This window comes from Dama dama, chromosome 6 (genome assembly GCF_033118175.1).
Source record: "Dama dama isolate Ldn47 chromosome 6, ASM3311817v1, whole genome shotgun sequence".
NCBI lineage: Eukaryota > Metazoa > Chordata > Mammalia > Artiodactyla > Cervidae > Dama > Dama dama.
This window is the reverse complement of record NC_083686.1, coordinates 34,033,181-34,056,089: the sequence shown is the minus strand read 5'-3', so window position 1 is coordinate 34,056,089 and position 22,909 is coordinate 34,033,181.

Below are 22,909 nucleotides of genomic sequence, written 5' to 3'. Positions count from 1 at the left end.
TGTTAAATGAAGAGAAGACCATGACTTCTTGTTCCATGGAAAATTTTATCTTCTTCAACCATTGAGTAAAGTTTTTGTTTTTTAATCAGCAATTATACCAGAAGTTTTGTTTTGTTTTGTTTTTTTTGTTTGTTTTTCCAGTATAGAAGAAAAACAAACAAAAAAAAACCCACCAAATCAAAAAATAAAACACAAAAATCAAAAACACACTAAAAGCAAAAACAACAACAACAACAACAGATACTGTAATATTGCTCTTTACTCCCACCTTAGTATATACTGCTCACAATCTAGGAAGAGTTCTAGTTTTGAGTGATTTCTTACCTAGAAGTTGAGTACACTAAATGCAGCTTTATGGCCACTTACTGAAGTTCTTAGATTCCCTCCAAGTTTATCTTTAATGTTTCTAAAAGATTCAATGTTTTATTTCCTTTTTTATTTAATAGGAAGAATTGTCTAAATGGTATGCATTGTATTGGACTTTGCAATGACTCAACAGTAAATAATCTGCCTGCAATGCAGGAGACACAGGAGATGTGGGTTTGATCCCTGGGTCAGGAAATTCCTGTGAAGAAGGGAATGACAACCCATTCCAGTATTCTTGCCTGGAAAACCCATGGACAGAGGAGGCTGGCCAACTACAGTCCATGGGGTTGCAAAGAGTTGGACATGACTGAAGTGACTTAGCACACATGCACACATATATATTATATTTTAACTGTGAAAATGCCAACATTAATGCTAGAAATTACTAGGACAGCTAAAGTTATCCTTGGAACACACACATCTCTTGTAAGACTTATTTCTTCCAGATTATTCTAGTCTCACTTGTATTTTATATAGTGTGGCTTACCTTACTTCCTGAGAGTAAGAAGTCCTAACAAGGCAGGTTCATAAGAAATATTAAGTAGCACTAATATTATTAACAAAATGGGGAAACTTGTCTGGTTTAGAGAGGCAGTAATCTTGTGAGGCTTCAATGGATAGACCTTCATTGTAGCTGTGGTTCAAAGTCAAAGTGTTAGCCATTCAGTCGTGTCCAGCTTTTTGTAACTCCATGCTCTGTCCATGGAATTCTCCAGGCAAGAATACTGGAGTGGGTTGTGATGCCCTCCTCCAGGGGATCTTCTTGACCCAGGGATTAAACCAAGGTTTTTGGCATAGCAGGCAGATTCTTTACCATCTGAGCTAACAGGGAATATCTTATATAAATATGCTCCATGCCTCTTCAGTTTTGCCTATAGTGACTTCTGAACTTTCTTCATTTCCTTCTAACTAGACTATGCACCTGTTGACTATTATTGGATTTTGGCTCTGACACTACTTTTCTACAGTCTGCACAGAGTTACTGGGTCTAGAATTCTAAAAACTATATTTCTTAGATACCTTTGTCAGCTAGTTTACAGTTAATTTCTGCCAATGGGAGCCAGGGAAATTGGAACAAAAGACTCCCTCCTGCATTTAGTTTCAGACAGTGTTTCATCAACAGAGAGCAGCCAACTCCAGCTCTAGCCTCTTGTCTTTCAGTCTTCTGCTACCAACAACAAAGAGACCCCTGAGAGGTGCCAGTAGCACCTTGGTCTTGGCAGCTAGAGTTACAGCTATGGGTGCCTCTCCTCATAGATCTGAATGTCTAACCCATGATACTCCTGTCCACAGGTCCAAGCACAGAACCTATAGGATCTGTCCTCTAAACTCCTAGGTTCTAGCAAGCCCACTCTTCCCTCTATGGTTTTTCCAGTGGTCATGTATGGATGTGAGAGTGGGACTATAAAGAAAGCTGAACACCGAAGAATTGGTGCTTTTGAACTGTGGTGTTGGAGAAGACTCTTGAGAATCTCTTGGACTTCAAGGAGATCCAACCAGTCCATCCTAAAGGAAATCAATCCTGAATATTCATTGGAAGGACAGATGCTGAAGCTGAAACTCCAATACTTTGGCCACCTGATGCAAAGAGCTGACGTCATTTGAAAAGACCCTAATGCTGGGAAAGATTGAGGGCAGGAGGAGAAGGGGACAACAGAGGATGAGATGGCTGGATGGTATCACTGACTCAATGGACATGGGTTGGGTGAACTCCTGGAGTTGGTGATAGACAGGGAGGCCTGGCATGCTGGGGTTCATGGTGTCGCAAAGAGTCGGACACGACTGAGCAACTGAACTGAACTGAACTGAACTCTTCCCTCTGGTCTCTCAGTTCTAAAGGTCATAGCCTCTTGTTACAGTTATTTCTGGGTAACTTCAGCACCTCTTTTATGCCTTCTGAGCTTTCTACTATCTGTGTAACAATGTCTTCTATTAAATAAATCTCATTTAAAAAAATTTTTTTTTCTGATGATACTTGGACTGATATATACGTGTGGCCTATACATCATGTTTTCCTCAGCATAGGATCTTCAGTAACAGTTACCTGGCTTAAGGTACACTGAAACAAAAGTTAGCTAATTTTAAACTAAAAATCTTCATTATATGCTTCAGTTAAAATAAAGATGGAAATTTTAAGTTATATTAGAAAGACACACACACATGGCACCTAAAGTAAGTCCTATATGGAGGGTGGATATTTTGTAAGATCATCTTTTTCATATTAAAACTGAATTGATAACCTATTGTATAGCACAGGGGACTCTATGCTCTGTGGTGAACTAAGTGAGAAAGAAATATAAAAAAGAGATATATGTATAAATGTATAGCTGATTCACTTTGCTGTGCAGCAGACACTAACACAATATTGTAAAGCCACTCTACTCCAAAAAAATTAATGACAAAAAAACAGAACTATATTATTGGAAAGCAGAAAAGGGCCTACCTTCAAGGCAGATCATCAGACATATATATATATATATTTTTTTTTTTTTCCTGAGATAGCATTATTTTTTTTCACAATTTAACTATGTTGCATTTAACATATCTAAATATTATCATTTCAACAAGACATGAACAGAATAAACCACTTTTTGTTAAGGTATAGATAATTTATAGTGTTATGTTAGTTTCAAGTGTACAGCAAAGTGATTCAGTTACTTATATTCTTGGTCAGAGGACCAATACCTCAATGTGATAAACCCTGTTGATATGCTTCATGTGTAAGCATGAAATAAAGATATTTCTTGCCAAGTCTCTGACTGTATGCACCCATATAACTTCTCTAAAACAGACTACTTGAGGTGCATTCCAGTCTAAGGAAAACTGAATGAGAATAAAGTTGAGATAAGCAGCCACAAAAACTGGGTTCAGTTTGAAGATTACTGTGATGTGTTTGGTAGCATATCTCATTAAATTTAGTTGACTTCCAGGGTTGTTAATAGTCTTCTACTCTATAGTAACTTACTGCTTTAGAACCATTATAAGCTGTCTTTGTAAGCTAATTGAGAGATAACAAGTAGCAAGTCTCAGTTTAGTAGTCTTCTCTGAACTGACAGGTGTTGCCCTCCAAAATGTGGCTAAAATAAATGAGGCACTGAGGAGAGAAATTTACCCACTTGCATTTTTATCAGGTTGGGGTTCCCTGGTGACTCAGATGGTAAAGAATCTGTCTGCAATGCAGAAGACCTGGATTCAATCACTGGGCCAGGAAGATCCCCTGCAGAAGGGAATGACAGCCTCTCCTGTATTCTTGCCTGGAGAATTCCATGGACAGAGGAACCTGGTGGGCTTTACTCCATGGGGTCACAGAGTTGGACAGATTGAATGACTAACTAGTTTAGACTGCTAAATACTACTAGACTAGATTAAACTAGATTAGTCTACTAAAGACTACTAAACTAAACCAGGCTTACTACTTGTTATCTCTCAATTAGCATACAAAAGTGTTAAAATGGTGCTAAAGCAATAATTCTGCCTTTCAGTAGGCTAAGTCTCAAGGGCATAACATTTAGATTTTGGTCTTGAATATGTAAGTACTTAGGGAATCTCCCCTTTTCTGCATCTGTAACTTAATACAAAAACTTATAGTTTATACCTTTTTAGGAGCCATGGCCAAAAACATGCTTTTTGATAAAGAGAGAAATAAATTGCTAGCAATACCTTTAGAATCTGACCTTTAGAATTAGTCATTTATTAGAGGAATAAACGACTAGCAATACCTTTAGAATCTGTTATATCATGGTGGGTTGTAACAATAGGATTAACAGCATATTTAATAAAGAATACCCCTATCCATTCAGATTCCAGTTCTGACTCATACCAACTGTGCTCTCCTGGCCTTTTACCATACTTCTTTCCTTACTTACTTACATTTAAAGAAAGAAGTTAACAGTAATTGGCTTACTGGATTATCATGGGGATTAAATAAGTTATTGTAGTATAAGCAGGCAAGTGCTTAAAGAGTATTCTAAATCATAACATTCTGGCCTAGAGAATTCCATGGACTGTATAGTCCACTGGGTCACAAAAAGTCATATAGGACTAAAAGATTTTCACTTGGGCTTCCCTTGTGACTCAGCTGGTAAAGAATCCGCCTGCAATGCTAGATTTGATCCTTAGATTGGGAAGATCCCCTGGAGAAGGGAAAGGCTACCCATTCCAGTATTCTTGCCTGGAGAATTCCATGAATTGTGTAGTCTTTGGGGCTGCAAAGAGTCAGACACAACTGAGCACTTTCACTTTCACTTTCAAATCATAATAAATGCTATTGCTTTTAACAGCATTTTATCTCTCTATAATGTTTGATACACTGATTTGTAATATACAGTGTAATTCTGTTGTAGGAAGGGGGACCCCTTCCAGGGCCCGAAACTGGGCTCTTGTCTAACACTCGGAAAAGAATTGTCCGAGGAGACACGTGCTGACAAAGCAAGAGATTTTATTGGGAAAGGGCACCCGGGTGGAGAGCAGTAGGTAAGGGAACCCAGGAGAACTGCTCTGCCGCGTGGCTCGCAGTCTTGGGTTTTATGGTGATGGGATTCGTTTCCGGGTGGTCTTTGGCCAATCATTCTAATTCACAGTCTTTCCTGGTGGCGCACGCATCGCTCAGCCAAGATGGATGCTAGCAAGAGGGATTCTGGGAAGTGGACGGACAGGTAGTGTCTCCTCTCGATCTTTCCGCTGGTGGTGGCCTATTAGTTCCATATTCTTTATCAGGATCTCCTGCCATAAAACAACTCATGCAAATGGTTACTATGGTACCTGACCAGGGTGGGCGGTTTCAATCAGTGTGCTTCCCCTAACAATTCAATCAAGCTCTAAGTGTCACATTAACAATAATACCATAAATCACTTTTAGTATGGTGGCAGAAAAGTGGAAGTATGATAAATATGTTTTATTTTTTATAGGAGTAAATGTAAGCACATTTATAGTTGAATCTTTATATTTTGATGTTGAAATAGAAATGTTCTTAGAACTACTGAGTGAGTGAGTGAAGTTGCTCAGTCATGTCCGACTCTTTGAGACCCCATGGACTGTAGCCTACCATGCTCCTCCATCCATGGGATTTTCCAGGCAAGAGTACTGGTGTGGGTTGCCATTTCCTTCTCCAGAGGATCTTCCTGACCCAGGGATCGAACCCGGGTCTCCCGCATTGTAGGCAGATGCTTTACCGTCTGAGCCACCAGGGAAGCCTTAGAACCACTAGTGGAATAAAAATAAATAAAACTTCAACATCAAAGATAGAAAGGAAACAAGAAATATAACATGAATTCAAACACATATTCACCCTGTAAAGAGGAATATAACTCTCAAATGCAGATAAAATAGTATCAAAATTGATTAGCCGATTCCCCCTCCTCTCTGTGCACATATACCTATACTTGTCTAAGTACAAATCTAATTGATTAGGTTCATTTAGCACCAATATAATAAAACTTGATACTAGCAAAACAAAATTAAAATGAACACATTCCTATAAGAACAACTAACCTTTAGAAAAGAAATGGGGCCATAGATTATTGGTTATTTATATATTTAAGCTTTTTTAAAGTAGAATAAGCTCTACTCTGAGAAGCTTTCATACCTTTAAGTTATACTAGATACAAATAAACTTTCAACTCAAGTACTTTAAAAATTAAAGAAAAAAATCATAATCTTAGCAGTAAAAATAACTAGCTTAGAAAAATACCAGTAGAAATATCAGATATCAGAGGCATATATTTTCTTTAAAAATATAGGAAAAGTCCCACAAGCCTGTTTTGGCAGACAAAGAACATCAAGAGAAAACATACATATATAATATTGTAAATTATAAATGTAATAAACTTCAAATTCAAAGGGAATACATCATCTAAAGCAGATTATTACAACTTTAGATAAATGCTTTTGATAAGTCATAAAATAGCGTTTATCCTCATATAAACATTTGGAAATTGGTACAGTTTTCTCAGTAAAAGGTAGGAATACTGACTAATTTCCCTGAATAAATAAAAAACGTAATCAATAATAAACATCCAAAAAGCCTAGTGGTCTTATGGATGAAACATATCAAAGTTCAAGAAGGAAATTATAGGAGATAAAGACACAAAATAATTCTAAGTATAATCAATATGGCCAGAATACAATTCATTGGGTTAGAAATAGGTTTAAACAGAGGCTTAAATCAACCAAACTGACAAATAATACTAAGAGGAAAAAATAAAATATAGACCCACATTATAAATACAAGTGGAGAAATTCCATAGAAGATTACTGTTAATGAAGTCAAATAGAGTGATGAACATAGGCCATGGCCAATTAGATTTCAACCTAGAAATAGAGGAATGATTTGACGTTAAGATTTTTAATTATCACAGTTCAGTTTATTCATATGTCATGAGAAAATCACAATATATGCTACCTAAATACTGCTGCTGCTGCTAAGTCACTTCAGTCGTGTCCAACACTGTGCGACCCCATCCCTGGGATTCTCCAGGCAAGAACACTGGAGTAGGTTGCCATTTCCTTCTCCAAAATACTAACATTTATTAAATAATGCATAATTATCTAGTATAGACTTTTATACTTTTAAAAAAGATGAACTTATTAAATGTTGCCTGGAATGGATTAATTATATCAAACTTAAAGATATAATTTCTACAGCAAATTGCAAGTGCCTATTAGAAACCACCACCCAAATCTCAATGAAGTTAGAAATAAAGTAAAAATTTCTCTAACTATTTAAATTGTTTGGAAGATTTTATCCAATGCAGTATAAATTTTTAAAAATTGAATAGCACTTCTGGAGAAAACAATCATATAGGCATTTGGATTAATCTTCATAAAAGGCATATTATACTTGCATCCATCCTGTCTTCAATTCATCTGGAAAAATTTTCCACATAATCCAGTGATCTTTTTTCATATTTTGCTCAGTTCAGTTCAGTCGATCAGTCGTGTCCGACTCTTTGCGACCCCGTGAATCGCAGCAAGCCAGGCCTGCCTGTCCATCACCAACTCCCGGAGTCCACTCAAACTCATGTCCATCGAGTCGGTGATGACATCCAGCCATCTCATCCTCTGTCGTCCCCTTTTCCTACTGCCTCCAATCCCTGCCAACATCAGGGTCTTTTCCAATGAGTCAACTCTTCTCATGAGGTGGCCAATATTGGAGTTTCCACTTCATCATCAGTCCTTCCAATGAACACCCAGGACTGATCTCCTTTAGGATGGACTGGTTGGATCTTGTTGAAGTCCAAGGGACTTTCAAAAGTCTTCTCCAACACCACAGTTCAAAAGCATCAAATTTTCGTGCTCAGCTTTCTTCACAGTCCAACTCTCACATCCATACATGACCACTGGAAAAACCATTGCCTTGACTAGACGGACCTTTGTTGACAAAGTAACGTCTCTGCTTTTTAATATGCTATCTAGATTGGTCATAACTTTCCTTTCAAGGAGTAAGCATCTTTTAATTTCATGGCTGCAATCACCATCTGCAGTGATTTTGAAGCCCAGAAAAATAAAGTCAGCCACTGTTTCCACTCTTTCCCCATCTATTTGCCATGAAGTGATGGGACCAGATGCCATGATCTTAGTTTTCTGAATGTTGAGATTTAAGCCAACATTTTCACTTTCCTCTTTCACTTTCATCAAGAAGCTTTTTAGTACTTCTTCACTTTCTGCCATAAGGGTGGTGTCATCTGCATATCTGAGGTTGTTGATATTTCTCCTGGCAATCTTGATTCCAGCTTGTGCTTCTTCCAGCCCAGCGTTTCTCATGATGTACTCTGCATATAAGTTAAATAAGCAGGGTGGCAATATACAGCCTTGATGTACTCCTTTTCCTATTTGGAACCAGTCTGTTGTTCCATGTCCAGTTCTAACTGTTACTTCCTGACCTGCATATAGGTTTCTCAAGGGGCAGGTCAGGTGGTCTGGTTTTCCCATCTCTCAGAATTTTCCACAGTTTATTGTGATCCACACAGTCAAAGGCTTTGGCATAGTCAATAAAGCAGAAATAGATGCTTTTCTGGAACTCTCTTGCTTCTTCAATGATCCAGTAGATGTTGGCAATTTGATCTCTGGTTCCTTTGCCTTTTCTAAAGCCAGCTTGAACATCTGGAAGTTCACAGTTCACGCATTGCTGAAGCCTGGCTTGGAGAATTTTGAGCATTACTTTACTAGCGTGTGAGATGAGTACAATTGTCCAGTAGTTTGAACATTCTTTGACATTGCCTTTCTTTGGGATTGGAATGAAAATGGACCTTTTCTTTTTTTTTTTTTTTTATTAGTTGGAGGCTAATTACTTCACAACATTTCAGTGGGTTTTGTCATACATTGATATGAATCAGCCATGGGTTTACACGTATTCCCCATCCCGATCCCCGCTCCCACCTCCCTCTACACCCGATTCCTCTGGGTCTTCCCAGGGCACCAGGCCGGAGCACTTGTCTCATGCATCCCACCTGGGCTGGTGATCTGGACCTTTTCCAGTCCTGTGGCCACTGCTGAGTTTTCTAAATTTGCTGGCATATTGAGTGCGGTACTTTCACAGCAAGATACTGCAAATCTTCAGTGTTCCCCTGAACCTCTCCATCATCACTTTCAAGGATAAACTTCACAGTATTCTATTGGAGAAGAAAAGATAATGATATAGAAACTACCTCAACTCACTTCCTTCCCACACAATTTACTTTTATTCAAGTTCATTCCTTTCATCTATCCTGTTAGAGTGGACAAGGTCTTACTTTTATACCCAAAGTAAATAAGTTCCTGGTGTGGTACTTGGGATAATTTTCTTAAGATGGAAAAAAAAAAATAATTGAATATGTTTCTGCACCAGAGAGAATCTGATTGGTACAGCAAGGATGTATGTGGTAGCTGGAAAAGTTGTAATACATTCAAGAGACAGGTTTTCTATTCAAACGCTTTTCTAGTAGTCACCAAACGGAATTCTAAACTTCATTCCTGTCATCCCAGAGCACCATGTACTTACTTTTTTTTCAGTCTTATGTTGGATTATATTTATGTGAGTCTTTTACATTTTTCTCCACTGTTATAATTTCCCTCAAAAGCAATGTCAATTAATTCAATGTCAATTAATTTATTTAGCATAGGTTAGTTGCTCAGTCATGTCTGACTTTTTGCAACCCCATGGACTGTAGCCCACCAGGCTGCCCTGTCCATGCAATTCTCCAGGCAAGAATACTGAAGCAGGTATCTGGTCCCTTCTCCAGGGGATCTTCCTGATCCAGGTATCAAACCCAGCTCTTCTGCATTGCAGGTGGCTTCTTTACTTCTTTACTGTATACACTCCATACATTTATTATATACATCATATGTCATACATTCTACCAAAAGAAGGGGGAGAAAAAGAAGAAATAGCTTCTTCATTCAATTGGACAGAGATGTTGTTGTTTAGTTGTTCAATTGTATCTGACTCATTGCAACCCCATGGACTATAGCCCACCAGGCTCCTCCGTCCATGGGATTTCCCAGGTAAGAATACTGGAGTGGGTTGCCATTTCCTTCTCCAGGACAAAGGTGTAGACTGATATCAGTTTTATATATACATATGTAAGCAATCAACTGTCAAAGTTCTAGGCAGTGGAAATGAATAAAGATGCATAATGTTTAGATGTAAAAATCTGATTGAGCTAAAATCTTAAGAGTGAGTAGGATTTCACTGAACATTTGTAGTAGGTAGGCTTCCTATGTGGCATCAGTGGTAAAGAACCCACCTGCCAATGTAGGAGACATAAGAGATGTAGGCTCAGTTCCTAGGTTGGGACGATCCCTTGGAGAGGGCATGGCAACCCACTCCACTATTCTTGCCTGGACAAGCCCATGGACAAAGGAACTTGACAGGGTACAGTCCATAGGGTCACACAGAGTTAGACATGACTAAAGTTCAGCCTCTTGGTGAAAGTGAAAGAGGAAAGTGAAAAAGTTGGCTTAAAGCTCAACATTCAGAAAACTAAGATCATGGCATCCGGTCCCATCACTTCATGGGAAATAGATGGGGAGAAAGTGGAAACAGTGTCAGACTTTATTACTTTATTTTTTGGGGCTCCAAATTCACTGCAGATGGTGATTGCAGCCATGAAATTCAAAGACACTTACTCCTTGGAAGGAAAGTTATGACCAACCTAGATGGCATATTAAAAAGCAGAGACATTACTTTGCCAACAAAGGTCCACCTAGTCAAGGCTATGGTTTTTCCAGTGGTCATGTATGGATGCGAGAGGTGGAATGTGAGGAAAGCTGAGCGCCGGAAAATTGATGCTTTTGAACTATGGTGTTGGAGAAGACTCTTGAGAGTCCCTTGGACTGCAAGGTAATCCAACCAGTCCATTCTAAAGGAGATTAGTCCTGGGTGTTCACTGGAAGGACTAATGCTGAAGCTGAAACTCCAATCCTTTGGCCACCTCATGCGAAGAGTTGACTCATTGGAAAAGACCCTGATGCTGGGAGGAATTGGGGGCAAGAGGAGAAGGGGATAACAGAGGATGAGATGGCTGGATGGCATCGCCGACTCAATGGGCATGAGTTTGAGTAAACTCTGGGATTTGGTAATGGACAGGGAGGCCTGGCGTACTGCGATTCATGGGGTCGCAAAGAGTCGGACACAACTGAGCGACTGAACTGAACTGAACTGAAAGTGACTTAACACGCATGCACTCATCCAGTAGGTAATAATAAGATGTACTATAAATGACAATTTAGTTATTGTCAAACTTTCCATTGCAATTGGAAAATCACAGAGAAATCTATGGTTCTTTGTGGCTTAGTTGCATCACTAAAGATATGATATAAATTATGTCATTAAATGATGCAAAAACAATTATTAAACACATAGTTCCTAGTGAGTGTACTATATAAATTAATAAATGCTTCCTTTGCCATGGATCACCAATGCTGTGGGATTCAAATAGATACAAAAACATTTGCAGTATCCATAACAAACAATTTAATAAACAAATAAATGTTACACCATGGACTGTAACCTGTGAGCCTCCTCTGTCCATGGGATTCTCTGAATAAGGATACTGGAATGGGGGTTGCTATGCCCTCCTCCAGAGGATCTTCCCGACCCAGAAATCAAACCTGCATTTGTAATGTGTCCTACACTGGCAGGCGGGTTCTTTACCACTAGTGCCTCCTGGGAAGCCTTAAATAAATGTATGTGTTAACAAAAATAATAATACTGATATATTGATATTTTGAAAGAAATATAATTTACTCAGTGAAAATAAAGGGAACCAAATAAAGCTGGAAGCCTAACAATGTTCCATTTCAAATGCATACTTGCTTCTTTGTTGTTCATCTCCAGGTCACAGGTAAGGCCCAGCTAGCACTGGGCTTAAACTGATACAGAACCCATGTCTTCTCTTACCTGCCATTTTGGCTTACACAGTTCCTCATGTGAGGAGACTAGTATGGCCTTGGCAGGAGAAAACTTCCCTCCCTGGAAGAGAGATCACATCAGTTCAGTTCAGTTCAGCTGCTCAGTCATGTCCGACTCTTTGTGACCCCCATGGACTGCACCACACCAGGCCTCCCTGTCCATCACCAACTTCCAGAGTTTACTCAAACTCATGACCACTGAGTTGGTGATGCCATCCAACCATCTCATCCTCTGTCACCCCCTTCTCCTCCTGCCTTCAGTCTTTCCCAGCATCAGGGTCTTTTCCAATGAGTCAGTTCTTTACATCAGGTGGCCAAAGTATTAGAGTTTCAGCTTCAGCATCAGTTCTTCCAATGGATGGATATTCAGGACTGATCTCCTTTAGGATGGACTGGTTGGATCTCCTTTCAGTCCAAGGGACTCTCAAGAGTCTTCTCTAACACCACAGTTCAAAAGCATCAATTCTTCGGTGCTCAGCTTTCTTTATAGTCCTATTCTCACATCCATACATGACTACTGGAAAAACCAGAGCTTTGACTAGACAGACCTTTGTTGGCAAAGTAATGTCTCTGCTTTTTAATACTCTGTCTAGGTTAGTCATAACTTTTCTTCCAAGGAGTAAGCATCTTTAATTTCATGGCTGCAGTCACTATGTGCAGTGATTTTGGAACCCAAAAAAAGAAAGTCTGTCACTGTTTCCATTGTTTCCCCATCTATTTGTCTTAAAGTGATGGGGCTGGATGTTACGACCTTAGTTTTCTGAATGCTGAATTTTAAGCTAACTTTTTCACTCTCCTCTTTCACTTTCATCAAGAGGCTCTTTAGGTCTTCTTCCCTTTCTACTGTATCATGAGAAACACTGGGCTGGGTGAGGCACAAGCTGGAATAAAGGTAAACAGGAGAAATATCAGTAAATTCAGATATGCAGATAACACCACCCTAATGACAGAAAGTGAAGAGATCACATAGAGGAGTCAAATTAAATCTCAACAGAAGAAAACATTAAGGGACCTAAGAAGAATATGTGTGTGTGTAAGAGCTCAGTCGTGACTGACTCTTTACAACCCTATGAACTTCAGCCTGCCAGGCTCCTCTGTCCATGGGATTCTCCCAGCAGGAATACTAGAGTGGGTTACCAATGACTCCTCCAAGGCAATCTTCCTGATCCAGGGGTCTCCTGCATTGGCAAGTGGCTTCTTTACCACTGAGCCCCCTGGGAAGCTCCAAGGTGCCATACATAAGGATTTAGTTTCATCAAAAACTTGGAAGAAACATCTGCACCTACCAGATGTAAAATAGAAGAGAGAAAGACAGAGCTTTTTGATCATACTTTGACTTTATGCTTAAGATCAGCATATATATGTTGGTATGGTAAATAATGATTGTCACAACAGATCCTATTTAGATGATGTTAAGCCTCTCTGTTAATTAGTCATGGTGGTAGCCCTTCCCATTTCGCTGCCAATAACAATTACTCAGTTATTCTTCAGAGAGGAAAAGCAAGTCCTGATAAGGTGGAAGTTAATATAAGAAGAACAAACTCATTCACATTTTGCTTTCCCATTAGGTCTTTAAACCTAGCTGATGAGGTATTTGGTGATTTCCGCTTACAGTGGCAAATCAAAGGAGCAGCCGTAGCTCTAGCTGCAGCAACAGTATTCTCAGAAAATAGTCACTGAAAAAGCCTCATGTTAACTTCAAACTCATATTTTGTCACTTAAAATTCATACCTCTAATCCCTTCACTGGATCACTGCTTTGTTGAAAAGTAGTATCATTTACAATCCTGACATCAGGGGATTGAGGTGCCAGGAACTGCAAATGTGTTGTCATCTGACTTCAGCAATGGTTTAGGAGTCCAAAGAACAGTGCAACATATTTTCAACAAAGAAAATTCCTTACAAAGCTGAAAACAGAAAGCCAAATATGTATACAGAATAAAAGTAAAACGTGGCAAAGCCTGCACTAAATAGCTTTTCATTGATTTTTTCATATTCTTTTCTTTCTGATTATTTCACCAAATAGGATTTTAAGTGCATTCTCCCTTTCCATCCCAACAAGCATTTCCACCAAATCTGTGATCACAATAGGAGGCTTCAAAGAAAAATTATTATGCATTATTTAAATATAGTACTTTCAAGTACTTATTGAAGATTTTAAAATCAAATAGTGATAACCTAAGAAGAAGGGTAGGAGACTCAGAATTCCAAGCCTGCTACATCCTGCAAAGTTGCACACAGGTAAAGTCAGTGTATTAATTCATATATTTTAAAAAAGTATAGATGCAAATGTGAATTCTAGACCTATATTCTGTGCTTTGCTCCTTAAACTTTCTTCTTGATCCCTCATGACTCTCTTCTATTCACATCAATTAGACAAGAGGAAGGAATAATTAATTGATTATTCAGCTTCTTGGACACCAATAAGATCATGTTCCCAGGTAGGTGCAGGCATCAGCGACTACAGCCAACTCTGTAGACTCGTGTCTTGGCACATGTTCAGGTTCACTGTGACAAGATTCAAAATTTGTCTTAGTGGGGAGAAACAGGTCACATACTCCAAACTTCCAGAGGTTTCTATTTTGGAGGATTTGGCTTTGCTTCCTTTTGACATGCTATGTTTTTAAGTTTATAATTCTGTGGGAAACATTGGCAGTGATACAGGCCAGGATTCATGTATGTCTCTTTTGCACAGGGGGATGGGGGACTCAGCTGGTCCCTGGCTATCTATTGAGACATCCATAATTTTCTTTGTCCACCCAGATTACCACTGGCATGCTTTGGACAAGTCTTTCTCATCAGATAAATCTCCTAGATATTTCTTTGCTACCATTAGACTTAATTTCAGGACATATTGGGACTTGAGAGTGTTCAAGGCTTTCTAAAGCTCTGTCTGCCTTCAATGACCTGCACAAATGTTCCTTTAGTGCAACCTTACTGTCTGTCCAGGCAGAGCCTCTTTCTCAAATAACCTTCTGAACTCATATTTTTCTTTCATCCCATCACCTGTTTCAAGACCAGGGAATTGTTAGTCTGGAGTAGGAAGGTCTCTTATCCTTAAAATATCATTTCTCTCTTAGCTTTTGGTTATATTCTGAATTGCCTTTGATACGCTAAATGCTTAGCTATCTATAAACCTCTTACATTTGTTTGTTTGTTTGTTTTTTTCTGAAGACAACCCATACAGAAATTCTTATTCCTTGATGTTAAGGTTCCTTGATGTTAAGTTGGACTGCTAAGGGAGAAAAGGGAGGAAGAACCAAAAGATAGAGAAAATAGTTGATGTCTAAAAATACCTTTCCATCTTCTGTCTATCCATATTGTTCAACTGCGATTTGAGGAAAAGCTATTTAAATTGGAGGAAGTCAGTGTAAGGTTACTAATTGTGTAAAAATGAAACACTTTCCCTATTTACAGTCCTTATTCTCTTATAACTAATTTTTCTAACATAGCTAGTTGTCATTAAACCCAGAATTTTATTTCTTTGATATTCTCACCTGACCAATTTTCTGTCAGAAGGGTTTAACCCAGAATCCATGGATGGGATACAGGCAGTTCATGAATCAGAGTGGGAAAATATTAGCTACATCAATGTTTCCACTAACCTTTAACTGAAAATTAATATAGTCCTGCATTATAAATATAGATAATAAACTATGGTAGCATTAATATTTGTGACTTAGTAATCAATATAAATTACAGACACACTCATGTAATAGTACAACTTATGGAAATCTTAAAATGTGTTTGCTTTTAACATTATACAATTTCAGAAGTTAAAAAACTACTAGATCTTATTATTTAATACATTAATAAAGAAGTAGGTATATTATTCTCTATTTTGGTCTTAAAATGTTATAGCAAAATTTCAGTATAACTAGTTTCCTATATAATTGCATGCATTTTGTTAATTTCAATTAAAACATTACTTAAATAATGGGTACATAATTTTTACCAAATGGCCAAGGGGATATATGTCACACACACAAGATATTAGGAATCCCACATGTGACTGTAGCTTCTGATAGATTCAGACATATTTCTATATTACCTATGTCACTAGCAGAACACAATTATGGTTTCTACTTTGTGACCTGATTTTTTTCTGATTGTTGATTTGAAATCTCCTTGTGTAGAAACATGGTTAAACAAGAAAAAGAAATAATGCAATGTCTTCTTCTATTTGACCAAAAACAAGAAAGTAATTATTCCTTACTAACAGTCAATGAATGGAGTGACACTGATGCCCTCACTAGGTACACATATCTGTCAAGTCACTTGTCACATATGATGTAGAAGGATTCCTAAAGAAAGGCAGTATTGTTATAAACGGTTGATAATGATGGACTCATTAGTCTTTCAATAAGAGATCATTACAATCTATTACACTTTTTATGCTATCAGTTCAGTTCAGTTCAGTCACTCAGTCATGTCCGACTCTTTAAGACCCCATGAATCACAGCATGCCAGGTCTCCCTCCCTGCCCATCACCAACTCCCAGAGTCTACTCAAACTCATGTCCATCAAGTTGGTGATGCCATCCAGCCATCTCATCCTCTGTCGTCCCCTTTTCCTCCTGCCCCCAATCCCTCCCAGCATCAGGGTATTTTCCAAAGAGTCAACTCTTCACATGAGGTGGCCAAAGTATTGGAGTTTCAGCTTCAGCATCAGTCCTTCCAATGAACACCCAGGACTGATCTCCTTTAGGATGGACTGGTTGGATCTCCTTGCAGTCCAAGGGACTCTCAAGAGTCTTCCCCAACACCATAGTTCAAAAGCATCAATTTTTCAGCACTCAGCCTTCTTCACAATCCAACTCTCACATCCATACATGACCACTGGAAAAAATATAATATGACTAGATGGACCTTTGTTGGCAAAGTAATGTTTCTGCTTTTTAATATGCTGTCTAGGTTGGTCATAACTTTCCTTCCTAGGAGTAAGCATCTTTTAATTTCATGGCTGCAATCACCATCTGCAGTGATTTTGGAGCTCCAATAAATAAAGTCACCCACTGTTTCCCCATCTATTTGCCATGAAGTGATGGGCCCAGAGCCATGATCTTAGTTTTCTGAAAGTTGACCTTTAAGCCAACTTTTTGACTCTCCTCCTTCACTTTCATCAAGAGGCTTTTTAGTTCCTCTTCACTTTCTGCCCTAAGGGTGCTGTCATCTGCATATCTGAGGTTATTGATATTTCTCCTGGCAATTCCAGCTTGTGTTTTTTCCAGTCCATCATTTCTTATGATGTACTCTGAATACAAGTTAAATAAGCAGGGTGACAATATACAGCCTTGATGTGCTCCTTTTCCTATTTGGAACCAGTCTGTTGTTCCATGTCCAGTTCTAACTGTTGCTTCCTGACCTGCATATAGGTTTCTCAAGAGGCAGGTCAGGTGGTCTGGTATTCCCATCTCTTTCAGAATTTTCCACAGGTTATTGTGATCCAGACAGTCACAGCCTTTGGCGTAGTCAATAAAGCAGAAATAGATGTTTTTCTGGAACTCTCTTGCTTCTTCAATGATCCAGCGGATGTTGGTAATTTGATCTCTGGTTCCTCTGCCTTTCCTAAAACTAGCTTGAACATCTGGAAGTTCACAGTTCACGTATTGCTGAAGCCTGGCTTGGAGAATTTTGAGCATTACTTTACTAGCGTGTGAGATGAATACAATTGTGGGGTAGTTTGAACATTCTTTGACAGTGCCTTTCTTTGGGATTGGAATGAAAACTGACCTTTTCCAGCTCCACTGCTGAGCTTTCCAAATTTGCTGGCATATTGAGTGCAGCACTTTCACAGCATCACCTTTCAGGATTTGAATAGCTCAACTGGAATTCCATCACATCCACTCACTTTGTTCATAGTGATGCTTTCTAAGGCCCACTTGACTTCACCTTCCAGGATGTCTGGCTCTAGGTGAGTGATCACACCATCGTGATTATCTGGGTCATGAAGATCTTTTTTGTACAGTTGTTCTATGTATTCTTGCCACCTCTTCTTAATATCTTCTGCTTTTGTTAGGTCCCTACCATTTCTGTCCTTTATCGAGCCCATCTTTGCATGAAATGTTCCCTTGATATCTCTAATTTTCTTGAAGAGATCTCTAGTCTTTCCTATTCTGTTATTTTCCTCTATTTCTTTGCATTGATCACTGAGGAAGGGCATCTTATCTCTCCTGGCTATTCTTTAGAACTCTGCATTAAAATGGGAATATCTTTCCTTTTCTCCTTTTCTTTTCACATCTCTTCTTTTCACAGCTATTTGTAAGGCCTCCTCAGACAGCCGTTTGGCCGTTTTGCATTTCTTTTCCATGGGGATGGTCTTAATCCCTGTCTCCTGTACAATGTCACAAACCTCCACCCCATAGTTCCTCAGGCACTCTGTCTATCAGATCTAGTCCCTTAAATCTATTTCTCACTTCCACTGTATAGTCATAAGTGATTTGATTTAGGTCTTACCTGAATGGTCTAGTGGTTTTCCCCACTTTCTTCAGTTTAAGTCTGAATTTGGCAATAAGGATTTCATGATCTGAGCCACAGTCAGCTCCCGGTCTTGTTTTTGATGACTGTATAGAACTTCTCCATCTTTGGCTGCAAAGAAGATAATCAGTCTGATTTCAGTGTTGATTATCTGGTGATATCCATGTGTAGAGTCTTCTCTTGGGTTGTTGGAAGAGGGTGTTTGCTATGATCAGTGCGTTCTCTTGGCAACACTCTATTAGCCTTTGCCCTGCTTCATTCTGTACTCCAAGGCCAAATTTGCCTGTGACTCTAGGTGTTTCTTGACTTCCTACTTTTGCATTCCAGTCCCCTATAATGAAAAGGACATTTTTGGGGGGTGTTAGTTCTAAAAGGTGTAGGCCTTCATAGAACCATTCAAATTCAGCTTCTTCAGTGTTACTCTTTGAGGCATAGGCTTGGATTACCATGATATTTTTGAATGGTTTGCCTTGGAAAGGAACAGATATCATTTTATTCTATAAGATGTCCCTCATATGTGTGGTTAAATATCTTTCTTGGGAAAGTGTCTTTAATAGTAAACCCGCAGTCATTTGTGATGCAATAAATTGAGTTTAAGGAGCAGCCACACAGCTTCTAGTCTCACATTCTTTTTTTTTTTTTTTTTTCATTTTATAGAAATGAGTAAATGTTTCACATTTTTGCTGACGTTTCTGTAACAAGTTATCGGGTTTCTACCAAGAAGTTATATTAAAAAATAGTAAAGACAGTTAACCTGCCTTTTCAATCTAACGTTAACATTTCAACGTGAACAGAGCCAGTAACCTCTGTTCAAAGGCAAGTTTTGCCATGAAGAAACGAGTTTAAAAGGGATGCTAGAAAAGTTTCCCATCTGTATGTTATTTTGTTGCCAAAAATGATTATATGCTACCTATATGTGACAATTTCAAAACACTGCAACAAGATTTAGAAGCTTGTTAACAAGTTTCTAAATTAAATTTTTAGTGTTTTTTATTAGGTAAAAATATAAAATAATGAAACAGTTTGGAAGAACTTCCTAGGATCATGGAAAATAGAAATTTTCTATTTGTATTTCAGCAAAACTCTCTATGTAATTGGAAAAGTAGATTGAAGAAACAAGTGTTTAATAAGTGAACTTAAAATGCTGATTTATAAATAAAATTATTACCAAAATACATTTTGGTTAAAGCTCTCAGTCAAGCTAGAAGTGTATTCCAAATTTGTGCTGATGCATAATCCTGCTAAAGTGGTTCTACTTCTGGCTGATTTCAACTTTTAACTATTATTTTCAGAAAGAAAAGAGTCAAACACGACTGAGCGACTTTTGTTTCACTTCAAAGAAAAGATTAAATGAAAATAAAGCACTTTAACTGTACAATGCCAACTTTGCTTTTTGTCCTTGGTTGGAGCCAGGAATATATATATATATATATATATATATATATATATATATATATTTCTCATTCAAAACATTTACTGACCCTTCCTTTGTCTCATTCTGACTCATTCTCACTCTCTTTCTATCAGTTCCCTTCATGTAGGAAAATTAATCTTTCTAATCTCCCAATGTAAAGTACCTGACTTGCTTTGGTCAATGAAATGTTAGTGGAGGTGATATGTGCTAATTTCTCGCAGCAGATTTAAAGCCATTACATGGTTGTATATGAATGTGAATTAGAAAATGCTGAGCCTTGCTCGGTCACTAAGTTGCGTCTGACTCTGTGAGACCTCATGGACTGCAGCCAGCCAGACTCCTCCATCCATAGACTTTTCCAGGCAACAATACTGGAGTGGGTTGCCGTTTCCTCCTCTAGGGGATCTTCCCCACTCCAGGATGGAACCTGAATCTCCTGTGCCCCCGGCACTGGCAAGCAGATTCTCTACCACTGAGCCACCTGGGAAGGCCACATAGGAAACACTGCCATATAAAATAGGGGTAATGGTTAGTATACTTTCTTGATTGACAGATTCCATCTTTAGTACCTCTCCTCTAACCCAGCTAACCTAATTCACTCTTTTTAAAACATTTTGTTGTTGTTGTTCAGTCGCCAAGTAGTATCTGACTCTTCACAAACCCAGAAGCTCAGGCTTCCCTGTCCTTAACCATCTCCTGGGCTTTGCCCAGTATCTTCTATGTATATTAGAACATATTTTATAATTGTTTTCCTTACTCTATCTTCTCAATTATTATCATGATTTTTCTTCTCTGTCTTATCTATTACCATATATACATAAATGTACATATAAATGTACAAACCATTGTAGCTTCAAAAAAAATTTTAAAATACAGTGGTCTCCCTATAATAGCTATAAATATTCTTTACAATACAATTATAGCCTGTTAATTAATATTCTCCACTTTTCACATACATGTCTTATATCCTCAACTAGAAAGTTTAGCTTTTGGTAAGTCAAGATTGTTTTCCCATAATGCATGGATCACTGGACTAGAGTCTATGATTTTTAAGTTCTAGTCCTTGCTTAGCTACTGATTAATGAACATATTAATTACATACTCTGGTTATCCATTTTCCTTTCTTCAAAATGAAAGAACTGTATTCTCTTGTCTCTACTATTTTCTCAGATTTCTACTGAAAGGAGATGTGTCTCTAAAATATTGACGTTGCCTGCCTTTATACATATTCATTTTACAGATATAGGCATTTTTAGTTAAGATCACCTAATTGGTTTTCTTCTGCCATTTTTGACCCAAACTATTTTTATCAAAAATTAGATAGAAAAAATATTAATAATCATGATATAGCTCTAAATCTTGAGGTTCCTCTATTAAAATCCACAGTTTTTAATAAGCTTTATGAATTGTTCAGTCTTTGTTACTCAAGTGGGAGTACCTTAAGTGCATAATCATCTTGACAAATTCATCTTTGTATTTTCATAACACATAAAACAAACTGCCTTGCATGTTGAGGTCTGTAAAAATGTTTATTGGATTAAAACAAAAGAAATAATGATTCAGATTTCTATCACTGTTTTCATGGAAAAGGATTGATTTTCTGGAATCTCTAATTCAGAAACACAATTCAGCTTCATGGCAAATACTAAAACTAAAGCTGAAAAAATAACTATATAATCAACTTTTAGGCTGATTTTCCTCTGGTAGAAAAGAAGATAATAACATAGAAGAATGGAGAAATACATTTATTAGAAGTGGGAGATAATATCACTGTCATATAGGAGATAACAAACATTTTACTTAGTGGCCAAAAAAAAAAAAAAATACTTAGAAGAGTTAACTTTCTAGAGCAACTTAGAAGTTTCTCTCTTCTAACTCTATGATAAGTTACTGTTCCTGTAGATAATAACTGTGACTACCCTTATAAAATCATAATCTGTGAGTTTTCTATTTAATGCTGAGCCCCTTTGCCTTCACTACTTCTATCTGCTTTGAGTGTGACTGATGATGTCGAGATTCTTTGCAGCATCATTGCCTCATGTACTTTGTATGCATGAAGCAGATGTAATCTCAGATGATCAGGCATCTATTACCTCCTATGAGAAAATACCTACAATAGGCAATTAATTGTACTTCAGTTTCTCTAGTTAGTCATTTATAGAAGATTTAACAGTACTGTTCATGGACATTCTATTGATCTTTATGTGTGGCTAATTTATCTTCCCTTTCCTATGACTGAAGATAATGTAGAGCATATTTTTTTTTTTCTTTTTTCTTTGCTTTCAACAGATTATCATGTACTCAGTTTTCTTCCCCCCACCCTCCTTAAAATGTTATGGCATTTATTGAGAAAGTCCAGCATTTCTGCATATATGAAGGACTTGACTCTTGTTACTACATAAAGGCCTTTACAAAGAAACAGTAGTGTGAGCCTAATTAAAAAAAAAAATAAGTAAAAGCAATGCCCTTGAAGTTCTCTCTTCAGTTGCACAGAGCTGACCCTCATAAACCAGAGCACAAAGGCTTCAAAGAATTGCACCCTTACCTTCCTTCTCATTTTGTCAACACACACAAACACAAACTCAAAGGTACTGCAGTGGCTTAAGACTGTGAGGTATTGCAGAAAATACTGCCTTTATAGACCCTACAATAGTCTAAGATTATTTTGTGACAAGAATAGTAGTTCTATGAGAACAGGGATAGAGAAGGGAACTTATACACTGTATTCTCTTTGTTTTCAAAAATATCCACTTCAGAAAATTATGAAGGGAATGATGAGTCCACGTGAATTATCTTAAGCTTCTTCCTCCAGCAGTAGCCAAGAGTTTTTACAAAGAAGCGGGGAGGGAGAACCCTGAAAACAACATGATCTTCACTATTTAAACTAAGATTCCTAAACTTTAATCAGCTTTTGGAAGCATCCTCCAAAATGCATTTTTCTAATTTTCCCAGAGAATTTTTTTCCTACTAATGTCTATCATATCAAGTTTTAAAAATGAATACTAATTCATATATATTCCACAAAAGGCAGAAAAAGTTTAAAAAAAAAATTCCCAGTTAAGTAGTAACTTGAGTTTTTGGAGTTTCACTTTTTATTCTGTTTTTTCTTATCTCAAAGTATACCTCTTAGTATTCCAGAAGAAGTCCAAGATTTGCATATAAATCTAATTGTGTTTATTCATGCAAAACTTTTCAATTCATGACAAACTATCCATAGATATTAAAATTAATTTGTGAGGGAAGAGCCATTGTATTCAGAGATAGA